The sequence below is a fragment of the Balaenoptera borealis genome, assembly GCF_965194805.1.
Source record: "Balaenoptera borealis genome assembly, chromosome: 1".
In the NCBI taxonomy this organism is placed as follows: domain Eukaryota; kingdom Metazoa; phylum Chordata; class Mammalia; order Artiodactyla; family Balaenopteridae; genus Balaenoptera; species Balaenoptera borealis.
Window position 1 is genome coordinate 35906609 of NC_138860.1, and position 21676 is coordinate 35928284.

Consider the following 21676-nt stretch of genomic DNA (forward strand, 5'->3'; position numbering starts at 1 on the left):
ATTAAGAAAATGGTCATAGGAACATACATATCGATAATTACCTTAAACGTGAATGGATTAAATGCTCCAACCAAAAGACACAGGCTTGCTGAATGGATACAAAAACAAGACACACAAATATGCTGTCTACAAGAGACCCACTTCAGACCCAGGGACACATACAGACTGAAAGTGAGGGGATGGAAAAAGATAGTCCATGCAAATGGAAATCAAAAGAAAGCTGGAGTAGCTATACCCATATCACATAAAATAGACTTTAAAATAAAGAATGTTACAAGAGACAAGGTAGGACACTACATAATGATCAAGGGATCAATCCAAGAAGAAGATATAACAATTATAAATATATATGCACCCAACATAGGAGCACCTCAATACATAAGGCAACTGCTAACAGCTATAACAGAGGAAATCGACAGTAACACAATAATAGTGGGGGACTTTAACACCTCACTTACACCAACGGACAGATCATCCAAAATGAAAATAAACAGGGAAACGTAAGCTCTAAATGACAAAATAGACCAGATAGATTTAACTGATATTTATAGGAGATTCTATCCAAAAACTGCAGATTACACTTTCTTCTCAAGTGCGCATGGAACACTCTCCAGGATAGATCACATCTTGGGTCACAAATCAAGCCTCAGTAAAGTTAAGAAAATTGAAATCATATCAAGCATCCTTTCTGACCACAACGCTATGAGATTAGAAATCAATTACAGGGAAAAAAACATAAAAAACACAAACACATTGAGGCTAAACAATACGCTACTAAATAACCAAGAGATCACTGAAGAAATCAAAGAGGAAATCAAAAAATACCTAGAGACAAATGAAAATGAAAACACAATGATCCAAAACCTACGGGATGCAGCAAAAGCAGTTCTAAGACGGAAGTTTATAGCTATACAAGCCTACCTCAAGAAACAAGAAAAATCTCAAATAAACCATCTAACATTACACTTAAAGGAACTAGAGAAAGAAGAACAAACAAAACACAAAGTTAGCAGGAGGAAAGAAATCATAAAGATCAGAGCAGAACTAAGTGAAATAGAAACAAAGAAAACAATAGCAAAGATCAATAAAACTAAAAGCTGGTTCTTTGAGAAGATAAACAAAATTGATAAACCATTAGCCAGACTCATCAAGAAAAAGAGGGAGAGGACTCAAATCAATAAAATCAGAAATGAAAAAGGACAAGTTACAACAGACACCGCAGAAATACAACGCATCCTAAGAGACTACTACAAGCAACTCTATGCCAATAAAATGGACAACCTGGAAGAAATGGACTAATTCTTAGAAAAATTCTTCCAAGACTGAACCAGGAAGAAACAGAAAATATGAACAGACAAATCACAAGTAATGGAATTGAAACTGTGATTAAAAATCTTCCAACAAACAAAAGTCCAGGACCAGATGGCTTCACAGGTGAAGTCTATCAAACATTTAGGGAAGAGCTGACACCCATCCTTCTCAAACTCTTCCAAAAAATTGCTGAGGAAGGAACACTCCCAAACTCTTTCTATGAGGCCACCCTCACCCTGATACCAAAACCAGACAAAGATACTACAAAAAAAGAAAATTACAGACCAATAACACTGATGAATATAGATGCAAAAATCCTCAACAAAATACTAGCAAACAGAATCCAATAACACATTAAAAGGATCATACACCATGATCAAGTGGGATTTATCCCAGGGATGCAAGGATTCTTCAATATACACAAATCAATCAATGGGATACACCATATTAACAAATTGAAGAATAAAAACCATATGATCATCTCAATAGATGCAGAAAAAGCTTTTTGACAAAATTCAACACCCATTTATGATAAAAACTCTCCAGAAAGTGGGCATAGAAGGAACCTACCTCAACATAATAAAGGCCATATATGACAAACCCACAGCAAACATCATTCTCAATGGTGAAAAACTGAAAGCATTTCCTCTAAGATCAGGAACGAGACAAGGATGTCCATTCTCACCACTATTATTCAACATAGTTTTGGAAGTCCTAGCCACGGCAATCAGAGAAGAAAAAGAAACAAAAGGAATACAAATTGGAAAAGAAGAAGTAAAACTGTCACTCTTTGCAGATGACATGATACTATATATAGAGAATCCTAAAGATGCCACCAGAAAACTACTAGAGCTAACCAATGAATTTGGTAAAGTTGCAGGATACAAAATTAATGCACAGAAATCTCTTGCATTCCTATACACTAATGATGAAAAAACTGAAAGAGCAATTATGGAAACACTCCCATCTACCACTGCAACCAAAAGAATAAAATATGTAGGAATAAACCTACCTAAGGAGACAAAAGACCTGTATGCAGAAAACTATAAGACACTGATGAAACAAATTAAAGATGATACCAACAGATGGAGAGATACACCATGTTCTTGGATTGGAAGAATCAATATCATGAAAATGACTATACTATCCAAAGCAATCTACAGATTCAATGCAATCCCTATCAAATGACCAATGGCATTTTTTACGGAACTAAAACAAATCATCTTAAGATTTGTATGGAGACACAAAAGACCCCAAAGAGCCAAAGCAGTCTGGAGGGAAAAAAACAGAGCTGGAGGAATCAGACTCCCTGACTTCAGACTATACTACAAAGCTACAGTAATCAAGACAATAGGGTACTGGCACAAAAACAGAAACATAGATCAATGAAACAAGATAGAAAGCCCAGAGATAAATCCACACACATATGGTCAACTAATCTATGACAAAGGAGGCAAAGATAGACAATGGAGAAAAGACAGTCTCTTCAATAAGTGGTGTTGGGAAAATTGGACAGCTACATGTAAAAGAATGAAATTAGAACACTCCCTAACACCATACACAAAAATAAACTGAAAATGGATTAGAGACCTAAATGTAAGACCTGCCACTATAAAACTCTTAGAGGAAAACATAGGAAGAACACTCTTTGACATAAATCACAGCAAGATCTTTTTTGATCCACCTCCTAGAGTAATGGAAATAAAAACAAAAATAAACAAATGGGACCTAATGAAACTTCAAAGCTTTTGCACAGCAAAGGAAACCATAAACAAGATGAAAAGACAATCCTCAGAATGGGAGAAAATATTTTCAAATGAATCAACGGACAAAGGATTAATCTCCAAAATAGATAAACAGCTCATGCAGCTCAATATTAAAGAAACAAACAACCCAATCCAAAAATGGGCAGAAGACCTAAATACACATTTCTCCAAAGAAGACATACAGATGGCCAAGAAGCACCTGAAAAGAGGCTCAACATCACTAATTATTAGAGAAATGCAAATCAAAACTACAATGAGGTATCACCTCACACCAGTTAGAATGGGCATCATCAGAAAATCTACAAACAACAAATGCTGGAGAGGGTGTGGACGAAAGGAAACCCTCTTACACTGTTGGTGGGAATGTAAATTGATACAGCCACTATGGAGAACAGTATGGAGGTTCCTTAAATAACTAAATATAGAATTACCATATGATCCAGCAATCCCACTACTGGGCATATATCCAGAGAAAACCATAATTCAAAGAGACACATGCACCCCAATGTTCACTGCAGCGCTATTTACAATAGCCAGGGCATGGAAGCAACCTAAATGCCCATCGAGAGACGAATGGATAAAGAAGTTGTGGTACGTATATTCAATGGAATATTACTCAGCCATACAACGGAATGAAATTGAGTCACTTGTTGAGACGTGGATGGATCTACAGACTGTCATACAGAGTGAAGGAAGTCAGAAAGAGAAAAACAAATATCGTATATTAATGCATGTATGTGGAACCTAGAAAAATGGTACAGATGAACCGGTTTGCAGGATAGAAGTTGAGACACAGATGTAGAGAACAAACGTATGGACACCAAGGGGGGAAAACCATGGTGGGGTGGGGATGGTGGTGTGCTGAATTGGGCGATTGGGATTGACATGTATACACTGACGTGTATAAAATTGATGACTAATAAGAACCTGCAGTATTAAAAAAAAAGTCTTAAAAATATGTCACATTTAGTCATTCCACGTCTAGGACCTTATTCTACAGAAGTAATCCCAATGGACACAGAGATATATATACAACGTATTCACATTGTTTCTGACAGGGAAAAGCAAACTGTAAATCTAATGGCAAAGAATTGGTTAAACTATGGGACATCAATACAATGGAATACTACATGATACATCATTAAGTGAAAAAGCAGGAATATGAAATAGCAAGTATACTACAATTCTATTTTTGTAATCCCTAAGTGTACAAATATATTTATAGAAAAATAAAAGACTGAAAGTGTATGCACCAAAATGAACAGTGATTATGTCTGGGTATTAAGATTATAGGTAATTGTTCTCTTGTTACTCTGTATTTTCTGTAAAGAATATACGCAACTCTTAGAGAAAGTTTAAAAGCAAAATTAAAGCCAACAGTAAAATGAGGCTTTAAAAGAAATCCTATCACAATAGTATCATGCCAAAAGCTAAGCATATATCATATTAAAAATTCAATATTTTCAATTTTAGAATTTACCTCTAAGCCATAAATCTTCACTAAGAGATTCTGCCAAAGCACTTGCACCCAGGTCACCAATGAGCGTGCTGCAGTTCAGAGTGATGCGCCTCAAACCAGCCATACAGTCAAGATCAGGTCTCCTGGAATGAAAACTCTCAGCCCAGGTTTCTTCATGCCTTCTGGTAGTCTGATACTTCAAAGATTTAATGGGATGAAATTACGATGCTTGAATAAGGAAACAGGGTGTGCCTACTGAGTATGGCTTATTATGTCAGAGATTTACACACACACATAACAAGCATATATGCCAGGAGAATCAACCTGAGAAATTAAACAGTCAGTTCTGGTTTATGAGTCCAGTGACCCAGATTCTAGTCGGTCAGTGATTAGATTCCAGCCACTGGATGACCTGCTTCTGAACAGTTATGTAAAGTTGGACAACTCAATTACAGTCTATGAATTATTTTCCTTATCTTCTAAGTCAGGGAACTGGTTCTAAATTCTATCATTGCTGAGGCTCTAAATTTCATCATTCTGTCCTCCAGTGGTCTCCAAACACCTGACTGGGCAACCCCTAAGAAAACTTTTTAATATGCATCTTAGCTTTTAGCAAATTATATACATGAAGTTCTATACATATAATGTATGTACATTATAAACTACACAGATATTTTTTAAATGATACAAAGCTAAATAGGTTCTAATATTTTCTTTTCCTAACTCCTAAGGCATTATTTTATTTATTTTTAAAAAATATTTATTTATTTGTTTGTTTGTTTGGCTGTGCCGGGTCTTTAGTTGCAGCATATTTAGTTGCAGCCGGATCTTTTAGTTGTGGCATGTGGGCTCTTAGTTACAGCAGGCACGTGGGATCTAGTTCCTTGAGCAGGGATTGAACCCAGGCCCCCTTCATTGGGAGCGCAGAGTCTTAACTGCTGGACAGCCAGGGAAGTCCCAGGCATTATTTTAAAAACTATATTTACAAAATGGATCTCACATGCTACCTAGGGTATGCACACAAACTTTAGAGGCCTGGACTATGCAGAGCCAGTTTGATGTGCCTTGGGAAAATAATGGTTTGACATTTAACCACAAGTCTTGTCTTAAAGACATTCAGTTCTTTATATTCATAAAATAAATTTGGGTAACAGGGAACACTGACTTTAAATGGAAAAAGTCTTATTACATTCTTGAAAAAATAAAAGACTCAAAGTGCCTTTGATACTCTAAAAGGAAAATCATTAGTGTCATTTTTCTATTAACAATAACTTATAAAAGCTCCAAGCAAAAATAACACCAATCACTTACACAGTGCTTAGTATGTGCCAGGCACTATTTATACAAATGAGTTCATTTAAACCTCATAATGAGGCATAGACCATAAGTGATTTGCCCATGGTCAAATGCTATGAAAAGGGAGAAAGGGAATTTGAACCTAGGCCATTTGGCTTTGGCACCCAAGTTCTTGACTGTTTTCTACCCCAGGGGTTAATGGACTTGCCTGTATAGGCTCAAAGAATTTTTCAATTTTTCAAATCTAAATCTAAACATTTCCAGCTTTCTGGGCTTTACAGTTTCTGGTGTAACTACTCTGCCCCACTGGTGTAGGGTGGAAGTACCCACAACTACCATGTAAACAATGGGTGAGACTATGTTCCAAAAACACTTTCTTTACAAAACCAGGCGACGGGCTGGATCTGGCCCACCAGCCATAGTTTACCTATCCCTGATCTGCACCATCAAACTATTAAAAAGGCTTCATGTCAAATTATTAAATAACTTTAGGCCTAAATACAGTCATTATAACCACTGTAAAGTTGTTAAGGCATTATTTTAAAAACTGTATTTACAAATTGCTGATGTAGTGATTTTTATCACTTTATAAACTACAGCAGCTAATAAACACTTGATTCATTTAAGTCTTGAAGACTATAATGGCATACTTTCTTCACAGTATCACAATCAAAGTTTTCAGTAACTAAAAATACATAAAAGTATTATTATGTATTATATATTAAATTTCTTATTTCTAAAATTAAGTGGACTATCTTTACTAAATGGTAGAATCTCAAACTGAAAACTGGTCATATTCTTTCAACAAAACGAAAGCTGCACTCACATGTATTAAAAGACAAAAATTAACTGCCATATGTATCAATATGTTAATGTGCTTCAATCACATGTTTTCATGGAAGTTTAAACATAAAATCACCTTTAAGATCTTGAACATGTGATCTGCTCCCTGCCATTTCAAATTACAGCCCATGAAGTCTACTGTCTTAAGATTGATAGAGTTCCTTATACCTTGACAAATAAATGAAAGGAAAAAAAAAAAAACCACACACACAATAAGATGAAGAGCCTATACATTTGTCAGTCTTAACTTATTTGCTTTTCTTGAGTCAATTGGAGATTTATAGCCACATTCTTAAAATCATTAACTACAATCTTCCCAAACAGGTAATTGATGAACAGATGCATTCTAATACTTGTCAGTAACAAAGTGTTATTCCACTTTACAGAAACAGTTTAATTCTTTTTAGATACTAAAACTGAATACACTGAATACTGGAAACTTTATTTCCAACTGCTCAGTAAAGTACTACGTACCTTTTGAGACATAGGAAAAACCTAAAAAGCATAAGACTCTTCCTATTTTCATTTCCAATGATACATCCCAACCTTGATGATCAATCAGCGATTTAAATGTCAACTATAAACCCAGTATGTTATGAGGTGCTATGCAGTATACTAGAGCAATATGAGAGAGAGTACCTCAAACCTTCTGTTCCCTCAAATTGAAAGGCAGGCTTCCTGACCCCTGCAGACCACTACTGGACACAGGGAACGCACACTAATGTTTCAGGACCCTAATCAATAGTCACCTGCTTTGTGATTACTTCCATGACACACCCTCACCAACACCACTGACTTTGCTGCTCCTACGGGACGTTACATATATTTCCTTTTTTAACACATACCACAATGCATTATAATTATGACTACAGATAGATGTTCTAAAAATTTAAAGAGAATGATGACTTTTTTGCTCTTTACATCTTGCTATTTCCCTTCCCATAATATTTCTTGAAGAGAAACCATAAAAATATAAACAAACACAAAACCAAGAAAATAGGCAAAATGTGTGGTTTGTGGCTTAACACAGACTTAAGTAAAATTAGTTCTGACACTATCCAGCATGACAAACTTCCATGGTACAAATGAGAATGGACCAAGGTTTGAGCAGGTACAGGAGACAATCCAGGCATGAACAACACCAAGAAAAGGTAGACAGGATGCAACGTAGGGTGAAGGAAATCACGAGACCAGTCTGATGGGAAGAGACTTAAACAAGACTGAAACTCACTTTCTAAACCTCCATCTCCAGTTGGACAATTCGCAAGACACAGGTGCACAAAAGTGGCCAATTTATTCAATCCCTTTAATGGGGAGAACAAGTTTAAAATTCCATTGCTTTAGTTTGCCCCAAAAGCAACTATCAAATGTTGGCAGGACACGATGAGGGCTTACCTTTGTTAACATAGTTAAGTGTCTCTCTCTCAGAACTAGCCCATTTAGCTCCAGGTTCCTTAGCGCACCCGACGCACTTACACAGCAATTAAGAGCTTTACACAAGTGAAGGTCACATCTTTATTTCTTATCTCAGGAACACGACTTATGAAAACTTTATTTCTGTCAGAACCTAAAGCAAAATTATTGTAAAATGAGTGATTTAAACCATACATTTTATCATCATTAAAAAGTATCTTAAAAAAAAAAAAGTATCTGCTCTGTGCTAAGGATTAGAAACAACTCCTGCCCTTAAAGCCTTCTTTAAGGAGGGACATGTGTAAACTCAAAATTTCAATCACATGAGATAAAGAAACATAACCTTTATGCCCAGAGGTTCATTTGGAGGCAAAATGTTATATCGAAGTGATGGCTCCATGATAACCCTGAAGTTGAATCTAGAAAGATGAGGGTATGCAGAGTTGGAGTAGGAGGTGCCTTAACTGCAGAGTAGCACCTGTGCAAAGAAACTCAAGGCTGACACCTGCTGGGCACAGTAAATACTGCAGGTGGCAATGACTAAAGGCCAGGGGTCCAAGTGTGAGAAGAGGTAGAAATGAAAATAGAGATGTTGGCTGAAGCAAGCCTGGGAGAGAGCATGGCTTGTATCCCACAGGTGATGAGCCCTGGGGCTACCACTGGCTGAGTAAGGGTGCCTCCGCTGATTAGAAAAAGGTGCCCCACTGCTGAAGGACCGATTACATAAAGGAAGTGATCACAAAAAGCTCCCCTTCTTCAGGGTCAAAGAGCCCCATGAGGCTTGGCCAAGCACAGTCCAGGCTACACGCCTCTGTGCAGAGTACACGCTGGGTGGCTAGTATGCACTAACTCTGTGTGGGCAAGCCATTAGCAGCATTATTTTAGGCGTATCCTTTATGTTAGAAGATTAATCGATCCGAGCAGGCAGAGGAAGTTAGAGGAACTGAGCCCAGGGGCCACGAAATCACCCAGGACCTTCTGCCATAGTCAAGGCAAAATGTAATATGGATGAAGAAGCAAATTTAGGAGGAGGCCAAAATCTACAAGCTGGACCCACCGGATGCAAGACATAAAGAAAGTTCAGTGAAGGAACTCTGAAGAGAATGGGCTCTGCAATAAATTTTTCTTAAATTCAATGTAAAATATTAGGCAAAATTAAGTACAGTGGCCTTTAAGGTCCCCTCCAGCTATAATTTCCTTTGATTTCTACATTATTACTCTGTTTAAGTAAAGTCCCTTCAGAGATATAGAACAGTTTCTACACCTGAATGGTATGCAAAGAATAATCTGACTTCTCTTCACCAGGGGATGAGTTGAACTGCCCTTGCAGAAGAGATAACAGATGGTGTGAACCCCAGATCCTAGAAAAGGGCCAGGCACACGATAAGTATTCAGCTTTTTGAAAACAAATGAACAATCATTTCCTCTCCTAGATCTTCACACCATTCCTCTGCTGGCTACTTTCTCTCAGCTTATAAACATCCTCAAATATACCCATTAAAAAAACTCTCAGACCTATGATTCTTTGTATCGTCTTGTGGGTAACCTAAGTCTCTCCCATGCCTTCAAACACCTGTCCTCCCAAAAAGCCCAGATCTGTACCTTGGGCCCAGACCCATCTACCAGGCCCCTCTAAAGCACTGAAGATGAAGTAAGATCCTCTCCTCACCTCCAATCCCTTCCTACTGTGCTCTGTATCTCACAAAAAGATGCAGCTGTAAATTGTCACCCACGCTTGCTGCCCTCCCTTTTCTAACTGGTCACCAGGCCACACCCATTCTGTCTCTGATCTCCAAAATCCAGTTCAACCTTTTATAACTTAAGTGGAACCCTTAGATTACAATTCACCCTGCACCCAATCAACTGCCTTCCACATGGAGGTCCGAGTGAGCCTCTAAACCAGAAGTCCATCTCATTGTTCTTCAGGGTTTCCCACAGCCTTCAGGATAAACATCCAAACTTCTGACAGGACAAACAAGGCCCCTTTCTGTTGGGCCCCACTAGGTTTCCAGTATCAACTCTCATTTCTTTCCCAAACCCTGAGTTCCAGTCCTGTACCTTAGTTTTGCCATATTTTCTTATATTTCTCAAACTCTGACACACACTTCTCCCTTCTGCTACCCCAGGAGCTTCTACACATCCTTAGAAAGGATGGCACCTCCTCCAAGAAGCCTACCCTGAACTTTCCCTTCTAAGATTCTGTACTCTGCAAATGGGAAAGGTGGGGGGGAGGGATAAATTAGGAGTTTGGGATTAACATATACACACGACTATATATAAAATAGATAATCAACAAGGACCTACTGCATAGCACAAGGAACTCTACTCCATATCCTATAACAACCTGTATGGGAAAAGAATCTGAAAAAGAATGGATATATGTATCACTGAATCACTTAACTAACACAATACTGTAAATCAACTATCCTCCAATATAAAATCAAAATTAAATTAAAAAAAAAAAGATTCTGTGCTCTGTAGCACCAGAACTCACTTCTTCCAGAGCGCTGACTACTGTGCTTGTGTTTACCTGCCGCCCAGTAGAAGGGAAGAATACCTAGGGCAGAAGCATCGTCTCCAGCAGACCTTGGTTCTGACAACTCATTCAAGTGCCAGGATACTTTACACACATAACCTGCTTAATTAATTGTAAGAACCCACAGAAAGAGTGGTTTTTAATGTCATTTTGCAAGTGTGGGGATTGCAGTTCAAATGTAACCTGCCCAGGCCACAGAGAGCATAAGCCCTGGAATTCAAACCCTAAGCTGCCTTTACACCGGTGCTCTTCCCACTACATGATACGACTATTGAAAAAATACTTTTTTTTCCTGAGCCCTGTTTTAATGGAAAGGAAATGAAGCGGGGATATATCCATTTCCTAATCGCTTTGGTGTGTACCAGGCAAAGTCATTCAACAGACCAGGTAACAGCTGTGCAAAAATTAATGATGCTCCAAAGTGCGCTAAGTGTTCTACATTGTAGAGCCTACAAGCATTAACAGAGTGAGTCCTTGTAACCGCCACAAAGAGTGGGTCCTGTTAAGCCCATGCTACAGATGAGAACACTGAGACCTAGAAGCCTTAAGGCATTTGGCCGGGGTCACCGAGCTGGCAGGAGTCCTAGGCCGCACGCCCCATCTAGTGCACGCACACCCGGGCACTGGTTCTAGTGCCCACCCTCCACCTTGCACCATCCAAAACCCCGCTTCGCAGCGCCCACACGAGAGCCCCTGGAAGCGGGAACTACAAACCTGTCTTGCCAAGCTGCGGCTGGAAGAAGCTCTGGATACAGATCAGGGGTAGAGGGTGCTCAGGAGCGGCGCCCAGTCCACCCGGCAGAGGCGGTTGGCGTCAAGTCCAGCAGGCCCTCCCACAGGAAAGCGCGCACGGCGGGCAGAGGCACCAAGTCCTGCAGCGCAAACAGGTCCTCACAGTGCGAGAAGTCGGCCGCGCTGTCCCGGCGCAGCTTCACCGAGTGATCATGGCCCGAGCGCGGCCTCGGGGACGCTGGCTGCGGACACGATGCCGACACTCGCCTGGGGGCCCCAGCTCGCCTCCCGGCCCCTCGGGCACCCACCGCCCAGCAACTGCAGCCCCGCTGCGTTCGCAGGACCGGCGTCGCAGTCAGAAGACATACGGCCACGGACCCCAGCTAGGCCGGCCCCTCCAGGCCCCTCTCCCGCGCCGCCCCCATCGGTGGCTGTTGGCACCATCATCAAAGCCCTCCGCGCCGCAGGGCTGCGGTTTAAGCCTCCCGGCGGGTCCATGGGGGCGGGGCTAGAGGACGTCTGCGCGCTCGCCGTGCGTCCGCACGCAGCCCCGCCTCCCACGGGGACCTGGCCTGAGGAGCAGGGGCGGGAACTTAGAGACTAAGGCAGCGCGAAAGGTAAGAGGTGTGGAGAATTTGGGGTTTCCAAAAAGCGTTTGCTGACTCATCCAAACAAAAGTGAGACCTGGTTGTATCAACTCATTTTAAAAGTAGTTAAACTCCCGCTAAGTGTCTGCTCGCCCCGCCCAGGAGAGAGCGTGCACTCCGTGAGGGACACATGAAAGGCTGAGTGAACATCTGCCTGTGGTCCGTTACCTGGTGCACGAGTGTGTGAATTTCTGTGACGAGTTCTCAATTTCTGTAGTTTCTGCTGACTTGACACGGTGGTTGGCAAATGGTGACGTGTTCCATGCATTCAGGACATGATCATGGTTACTAATAACCACTTTGTTTTGTACTGACAACTCCACAGAGAATTTACTACTGAATATCCACTTTACAGAAGAGAAACTGAGGCGTAGGAAGTGAAGTGACTGAGTAAGAGGAAGGACTCTTGGTGTTAGTTAGGCAATTGGTGTTAGTAAATTAACCCTTCAAGGAGGCCGTTAGACCGCGGTGGCTCTAGTGATGCGGCCCCCTCCATAAACCAACCAAAATCTAAGCCTGTCAACGCCTCAGGGTGACGAACACCGTTGAGGACAACCGGTCACAAACCACCAACTAGGCTTTAAAGCTATAGCAAACCAGTCTTTTCCTTGCTTTGCTTCTGCCCTTTTAAAGTAAAAATCTCTGCAGCTCTTGTGGCTGGAGTGCTCCTCACCACTTCCGCTTTGGTGGTGCCTGAGTTGAATCTATTTTTGCTCACATAAAGTCTTAAAATTTTAAATATGCCTCAGTTTGTCTTTTAAGATTGGCCTTAGAAGTTGGATTTGTGTCCAGTTTCTAGAACAGTGGTCGTCCTCTGGTCAGGCCTTAGGCGTTACGTGCACAACGTTCCTCTTCTACCACCACCTTCTGGATACCTCCACCCACTACCAGCAATCGCGCATCAGATCCCCTAGATGTGGTCAGCAATGGGTTTTACATGCAGCGTGCTCACATTATAACATCGCAGACACTCCTCCGTCCTCCAGCCAGCGTGTGAGGTGAACCATTACCATTCCTGTTGAAGAGCCTGCTGTAACCACTTTCCCAAACACAGCCACTCTCCAGCTGACCCTGGGTAACCACTCATCTGAACTTGGTCTCCATCACTGCCGTGGATGTCTTTATATTTAGGCTACATTTTTAAGTATTCTTAAACAGCATATAGTATTCTACTATGTTTTCTCTTGTTACTTGCTTTATTTAGTGTTATCTTTGCTCGGTTCATCCATGCTGACACGTAAAGATCTGTGTAGTTCATGTACTTTCCTCGCTATGTAGGATTCCCATGTAGGGAAATACAATAATTTATATGTGTATTTTCCTGTTGATAGACATTTAATTTGTTTCCAATTTTCAGTAGGATTTCTGTTTGAAAAAAATTTTATATAATTTTTAAAGGTTACTTTACATTTACAGTTATTGCAAAATTTTGGCTATACTCCCTGTGTTCTACAACACATCCTTGAGCCTATCGTACACCCAGTAGTTTACATCTCTCACTTCCCCACCCCTGTATTGCCCCCTCCTCCCCCTCTACACTGGCAACCATTAGTTTGTTCTCTATATCTGTGAGTCTCCTTCTATTTTTTTTAAATTAATTAATTAATTAATTTATTTATGACTGTGTTGAGTCTTTGTTTCTGTGCGAGGGCTCTCTCTAGTTGCGGCAAGTGGGGACCACTCTTCATCGCGGTGCGCAGGCCTCTCACCATCGCGGCCTCTCTTGTTGCGGAGCACAGGCTCCAGACGTGCAGGCTCAGTAATTGTGGCTCACAGGCCCAGTTGCTCCGTGGCATGTGGGATCTTCCCAGACCAGGGCTCGAACCCGTGTCCCCTGCGTTGGCAGGCAGATTCTCAACCACTGCGCCACCAGGGAAGCCCCATAGTGCCTCTTTTAAATGAACACTTACTATGTGCCAACACTCTGGAGTTTTACGTATATTTCTTAACTTATTCTTCCTCTTATCATTTCCTTTAATAGATGAAGCAACAAGTTGACAAATGCCTTGATAAGCTAGTAACTGCAGTTTAAAACTTCATATCACCCCAGAGCTCTGGGGAAGCACATGAATAGTAGAGAGGGTGCCGTCTTGGGCTGGCCTGGTCTGGAGGTTCTCCCTTCATCCCCCCACGAGGGAAGCTCAGGTTTTCCCTGGTTCTTGACCAAACCTGGTGATGTCGCAGGCCTGGCTGCATGTGCAGTAGTTTGCACCAAGGCTCCAAGGCAGGGGGTGAGGTGGAGAGCGATGAATCCCCACCCGGTTTCTCTTCAGAGAGAGAAGGTTATGGCCCTTTCCTGGATGTCTGCTTCTGGGTGTCTCCTTTTTTATTATATTCAGTAGTTTTTTGTATTTTTTAGATTCCATATATAGGTGATATCCTACAGTATTTGTTTTTGTTTGACTTATTTCACTTAGCATAATGCCCTCCAAGTCCATCTATTTTGCTGCAAGTGGCAAAATTTCATTCTTTTTTATGGCTGCATAGTATGCCATTGGTTATATGTACCACATCTTCTTTATCCATTCATCTCTTGATGACACTTAGGTTGCTTCCATAACTTGGCAATTGTAAATACTGCTGCTCCGAACATTGGGGTGCATGTATCTTTTCAAATTAGTGTTTTTGTTTTTTTCAGATATATACCCAAGAGTGGAGTTGCGGGGTCATATGGTAGTTCTATTTTTAGTTTTTTGAGAACCCTCCATACTGTTTTCCACAGTGGCTGCACCAATTTACATTCCTACCAACTGTACCAGGGTTCCCTTTTCTCTACATCCTTGCCCACATTTGTTGTTTGTGCTCTTCTTGATGATAGCCATTCCGACAGGAGTGAGGTGATACCTCAGTGTAGTTTTGATTTGCATTTCCTTGATGATTAGCAGTGTCGAACATCTTTTCATGTGCCTGTTGGTCATCTGCATTTCCTCTTTGGAAAAATGTTGATTCAGTTCTTCTGCCCATGTTTTAATCAGGTTGTTAGTTTTTTTGATGTTGTGTTTTATGAGCTGTTTCTATGTGTTGGCTATTAATCCCTTATTGGTCCTATCCATTACAAATATTTTCTCCCATTCAGTGGGTTGTCTTTTCATTTTGTTGATTGTTTCCTTTGCTTGCAAAAGCTTTTAAGTTTCATTAGGTCTCATTTGTTTATTTTTGCTTTTATTTTCTTTACTTTAAGAGATGGATCAAAAAAATATTGCTGTGATTTATGTCAAAGAGTGTTCTGCCTATGTTATCTTCTAGGAGTTTTATAGTATCCAGTCTTACATTTAGCTCTTTAATCCATTTTGAGTTTATTTTTGTATATGGCATTAGAGAATGTCCTAATTTCATTCTTTTACATGTAGCTGTCCAGTTTTCCCAGCACCACTTATTGAAGAGACTGTCTTTTCTTCATTGCATAATCTTGCCCTCTTTGTCGTATATTGCTATTAATGCATGGGTTTATTTCTGGCTTTCTATCCTGTTCCATTGATCTATATGTCTGTTTTTGTGCCAGGACCATACTGTTTTCATAACTGTAGCTTTGTAGTATAGTCTGGAGTCAGACAGCATGGTTCCTCCAGCTCTGTTCTTCTTTCTCAAGATTGCTTTATCTATTCGGCATCTTTGGTGCTTCCATACAAATTCAAAAGTTTTTTGGTTCTGGTCCTGTGAAAAGTGCCATTGGCATTTTGATAAGGATTGCATTGAATCTGTAGATTGCCTTGGGTAGTACGGTCATGTTAACAGTATTGACTCTTCCAATCCAAGAACATGGAATATCTTTCCATCTGTTTGTGTTACCTTCAATTTATTTTACGAGTGTCTTATAGTTTTTGGAGTTCAGGTCTTTTGCCTCCTTAGGTAGGTTTTTTCCTAGGTATTTTATTCTTTTTAATGCAATGGTAAGTGGGATTGTTTCCTTAATTTCTCTTTCTGATAGTTCATTGTTAGTGTATAGAAGTTCCACAGAGTTCTGAGTGTTAATTTTGTATCCTGCAGCTCTACTAAATTCATTGTTGAGCTCTAGTAATTTTCTGGTGGCTCTTTGGGATTTTCTTTGTGTAATATCATGGGATCTGCAAATAGGGACAGTTTTACTTCTTCCTTTCCAATTTGGATTCCTTTTATTTCTTTTTCTTCTCTGATTGCTGCAGCTGGGACTTCCAAAACTATGTTGAATGTAAGTGGTGAGAGTGGGAATCCTTGTCAGTATGATTTCGGTGTCACTACGTCCATTTTTTTTAGTCTCCAGCATGACTTAGTGTAGTCGTCTCCTGTCTAATTAAAGCTCCCTCTTCTGCGTTTTCCATCAAGACACTTGATTTTTTTATGCCTCTCTACTTCCTTCTTCTCAGTCTCACTCTTGGGTGTCTCTTGCTTACCCAGTTTCAATGTAGGTGTTCTTTAGTTTCCCATCCTCAGCATCCACCCCTTTGGACATTTCACAGTTTCTCTGGGTGATCTTATTTCCTGTTCAGGCTTAACTTCCCCCTCCAGGGTGATGTCTTCTAAGAAAGATAACGCTCTCCATACATCAAACTGCCTCCTGGAAAGCTGCATATTTCTCATTGTTCTCAGCATCAGATCTGTGTTCCTTAGCTTGGCATATAAGCTCCTTCACGATTGGACTACCTCTTTTGTCTTACTTCTGGCTTCATTCCTTCCTGAATGTCTTCTCTAGACATGTGAACCAGCTTATAGTTTCTGATGTTCTATCATTCCTGCCTGGGCCTTTACAGATGCTGCTTCTTTACTTAAGACCCTCCTCTTCTGCTTGCTCTACAGTGAGCTGACATCCGCTTGTTTCCCAGCCTCAGGTTGGGGGCCAGCTTCCCTGGGAGGCCTTCTTTCCCTAACCCTCATCTCTCCTCCCCTGCTTGTTTAGTGCCTCACTACTCTGCTCCCTGACATCCCTGTATGATAATACTTACTGTCTCCAGCGATAAGCATCTTTTTAGATAGTTTTCCTTCCATGGACTATAAGCCCTTTGAAGGCAGGGACCGTGTTTCATTCATCCTTATATTCCCTATGCCTAGCACAGTGTTGGTACACAGGAAGTGCTGATTAATGACTCCTGGAACTTTCTCGTCTATTCTGCATATAAGTCATTACTAGCACCTTGTGGCTACTGCCCACAGATGAAGCTCAGGGAAGCTTTATCATATTAATTAATCATGTAACAGATTAACTTAAAATGTGTTCTCCTCGAGCTTACCTATTTTCTGTCTGGCAGTCAAGGCTTGCCTGATCATCTCTTCCCTCCTTACATTTAATTATGGCTTAATAGTGGCTTTGGTTCTCCTTTCAGCATCTGGTGTGTTCTAGCTTCCCTGAACATAGTAAGCAAAAGCTGCCTCCCCACAGCACCTCTGGGACCCTCTGACAAGCCAGGTGCATGCCTGGCCCAAGACAAGATGCCTGGGCTTCCCTGCAGGTACCTGACCTGGGAGGGACATGGCTACTGGGCAGTACAAGATGCGGGCTCTCCTCCTTCTGGTCTCTGGTGAGTGTAAGTTTGACTAGAATACAGTGTATCATTTTACCTCTGATTCCCTGTAGTTGACTGCTGGTCCATCACGACAACATTATACCCAGACTGCCAAGCCATTTTACCTTCCCATGGAACCTCACTGCAGACGCATTCTGCTCATCTCTAACATTCATCTTCTCTGGACCTGCTTTCAGAGCAATGTGTTTTGTTAGATCCAGTCACAGAGCTATGTCAACAACATAGGCTGTCTTATTTTAACTGACGTGTGGTCCCCATTTCTTTTTTCTACTCCCTTACTTATGGCTGTTAACAATTACTCTTTCTCCACTCTTTTCATGTCCCACTAGACTCTGTTGTGTGTCCTTGCTCTCTCACCTGAAGAGGATACCTCTTCTTTCACCAGGAAAGTAAGGGTTCAGACACACACTTCCTCGTCTTCTTTCTGCTAACTCTGGCTGCCTTCCAATCCATGTTCCATGACGCAGACACCACCATCTCCTCTTCAAATCCTTCTGTGACTTTCCATTGCTCTTAGGATAAAGACAAACCTCCTCACAGTGGTCTAAAATGTGGAGTCACAGGCTGGCTTCCGGTAGAGAACTGTTGCCGTTCTGTAAGATAAGGAGCTTGCTTCAGAATGTAAATCATATGTCCACTAGATATACTGTTTAGTTTAACAGGCAAGACTTTCTTGATGAAAGAAGCAGTGTGTTGACTTGCATTCTAGAGCAAGCTTCTCATCTTGTTGTGCACTGGCACTCTGGGTGTCCTAGTCTGCAGGGCAGGACATCCCCTGGGCATGATGGAGCATGATCTCTGCAGCCTCGTCTTGCACTCCTTCCTTTCATTCTCAATCATCCAGCCCACAGTGGCCTCCTTTCAGGCCTGCATACTTACAATGGCACATTGCCCATGCTGCCTCTCTGCATGAAATGTCCTTCTGTTTAGTTTGCCACTGATTAATGCCTCCTCATCCTTCTCATCTCTTCTCATGTGTCACTTTGTCAAGAAAGTATCCCCTTACCTACTCAACTCATCACATCCCCCTACCGTAGCTCACATAACACCAGGTACCTCTCGCTTATAGCCTTCATCACATTTCACAGCCAGTTTTAGATAGGTGTTTACCATATGGTCCGTGAGGAAGAGATCATGACTGTTTTGCTTACTCTTTTTTTTTCACACACACACACTGTATTTTATTTTTACAAGAGATAAATAGACTGACACCAAGAATTGTACATGGATGACCACAACAAAAGCAACAATGATTGCAATTACCAAACATGAAACACACTCATACTATGTCATAATATTGACATTCAGTCCAGTAATCCTCCACTGTAACAGCTCCTTTACTTTGCAGTGAAAATTGATTTGTATATTCTTTGCTTCTGAGTCCTTGTGGGATTTTTTTTTTAAATTCAAACAGAAAGTCACAAAAATTATACTCATCCTCATCAGTTCACTCAGTCCCATGTAATTAATTTTTTTTTCATCTTGACCTTTTGTTAGCACTTTTATGAGTTCATCAGTTTTTCATTAGAGTTCTGAAAATGCTTATTCATTCAGTTCAGCAGTACAGTCAGTTACCAGAAACCTGTACTTGTCAGAGTCTTTTCCATGAATTTCTTGAAGATGAAACCCTTTTATAGGAACATATTTGCAAAAGCATCAGAGTACACCCAGAACTGTCTGTAAATGACAAAAGACTTAAAAATGACCACGGTTAAAGATTTGATGAAAGTTCATAATAATGCAGTTGAAAAGAAAATTAGTTATTTCTGAGATACACATTTTAAAGTAATAACTAGGATTATGACTTATAACATTATACCAGAACATATAAGATTTTTAGAAATTTCATGTAATATCTGAAACATTTATATTAACATATTTCCATACCAATAACCCAATGAAAGTTTAGTATTAGTGGTTCTGTTTGTTTGTTTTCTTATACTGCAAGTTCTTATTAGTCATCAATTTTATACACATCAGTGTATACATGTCAATCCCAATCGCCCAATTCAGCACACCACCATCCCCACCCCACTGCAGTTTTCCCCCCTTGGTGGCCATATGTCTGTTCTCTACATCTGTGTCTCAACTTCTGCCCTGCAAACCGGCTCATCTGTACCATTTTTCTAGGTTCCACATACATGCGTTACTATACGATATTTGTTTTTCTCTTTCTGACTTCCTTCACTCTCTATGACAGTCTCTAGATCCATCCACGTCTCAACAAATGACTCAATTTCGTTCCTTTTTATGGCTGAGTAATATTCCATTGTATATATGTACCACAACTTCTTTATCCATTCGTCTGTTGATGGGCATTTAGGTTGCTTCCATGACCTGGCTATTGTAAATAGTGCTGCAATGAACATTGGGGTGCATGTGTCTTTTTGAATTACGGTTTTCTCTGGGTATATGCCCAGTAGTGGGATTGCTGGGTCATATGGTAATTCTATTTTTAGTTTTTGAAGTAACCTCCATATTGTTCTCCATAGTGGCTGTATCAATTTACATTCCCACCAACAGTGCAAGAGGGTTCCCTTTTCTCCACACCCTCTCCAGCATTTGTTGTTTGTAGATTTTCTGATGATGCCCATTCTAACTGGTGTGAGGTGATACCTCATTGTAGTTTTGATTTGCATTTCTCTAATAATTAGTGATGTTGAGCCGCTTTTCATGTGCTTCTTGACCATCTGTATGTCTTTGGAGATATGTCTATTTAGGTCTTCTGCCCATTTTTGGATTAGAGTGTTTGTTTCTTTAATATTGAGCTGCATGAGCTGTTTATCTATTTTGGAGATTAATCCTCTGTCCGTTGATTCGTTTGCAAATATTTTCTCCCATTCTGAGGGTTGTCTTTTCGTCTTGTTTATGGTTTCCTTTGCTGTGCAAAAGCTTTTAAGTTTCATTAGGTCCCATTTGTTTATTTTTGTTTTTATTTCCATTACTCTAGGAGGTGGATCAAAAAAGATCTTGCTGTGACTTATGTCAAAGAGTGTTCTTCCTATGTTTTCCTCTAAGAGTTTTATAGTGTCAGGTCTTACATTTAGGTCTCTAATCCATTTTCAGTTTATTTTTGTGTATGGTGTTAGGGAGTGTTCTAATTTCATTCTTTTACATGTAGCTGTCCGGTTTTCCCAGCACCACTTATTGAAGAAACTGTCTTTTCTCCATTGTCTATCTTTGCCTCCTTTGTCATAGATTAGTTGACCATAGGTATGTGGGTTTATCTCTGGGCTTTCTATCTTGTTCCATTGATCTATGTTTCTGTTTTTGTGCCAGTACCATATTATCTTGATTACTGTAGCTTTGTAGTATAGTCTGAAGTCAGGGAGTCTGATTCATCCAGCTCCGTCTTTTTCCCTCAAGACTGCTTTGGCTATTCAGGGTCTTTTATGTCTCCATACAAATTTTAAGATGATTTGTTCTAGCTCCTTAAAAAATGCCATTGGTAATTTGATAGGGATTGCATTGAATCTGTAGATTGCTTTGGGTAATATAGTCATTTTCACGATATTGATTCCTCCAATCCAAGAACATGGTGTATCTCTCCATCTGTTGGTATCATCTTTAATTTGTTTCATCAGTGTCTTATAGTTTTCTGCATACAGGTCTTTTGTCTCCCTAGGTAGGTTTATTCCTAGGTATTTTATTCTTTTTGTTGCAATGGTAAATGGGAGTGTTTCCTTAATTTCTCTTTCAGATTTTTCATCATTAGTGTGTAGGAATGCAAGAGATATCTGTGCATTAGTTTTGTATCCTGCAACTTTACCATATTCATTCATTAGCTCTAGCAGTTTTCTGGTGGTAGTTTTAGGATTCTCTATGTATAGTATCATGTCATCTGCAAACAGTGACAGTTTTACTTCTTCTTTTCCAATTTGTATTCCTTTTATTTCTTTTTCTTCTCTGATTGCCGTGGCTAGGACTTCCAGAACTATGTTGAATAATAGTGGTGAGAGTGGGCATCCTTGTCTCGTTCCTGATCTTAGAGGAAATGCTTTCAGTTTTTCACCATTGAGAATGATGTTTGCTGTGGGTTTGTCATATATGGCCTTTATTATGTTGAGGTAGGTTCCCTCTATGCCCACTTCTGGAGAGTTTTTATCATAAATGGGTGTTGAATTTTGTCAAAAGCTTTTTCTGCCTCTATTGAGATGATCATATGGTTTTTATTC

The 21676-nt window shown here is 40.3% G+C and overlaps 1 pseudogene across 1 annotated transcript in view; it reads right to left on the minus strand.

Annotated features, from left to right (window-relative positions):
- LOC309606333 (centrosomal protein of 78 kDa-like) overlaps window positions 1-18614 on the minus strand; it is a 50313-nt pseudogene extending 31699 nt beyond the window's left edge. The window contains exons 1-6 of the transcript XR_014249560.1: window positions 18558-18614; window positions 11339-11739; window positions 8071-8242; window positions 7907-7979; window positions 6752-6855; window positions 4558-4732 (exon numbers count right to left, since the gene is read on the minus strand). The product of XR_014249560.1 is annotated as a centrosomal protein of 78 kDa-like (transcript). The remainder of the gene's footprint in view (window positions 1-4557; window positions 4733-6751; window positions 6856-7906; window positions 7980-8070; window positions 8243-11338; window positions 11740-18557) is intronic.
- Between the last annotated feature and the right edge of the window lie 3062 nt (window positions 18615-21676).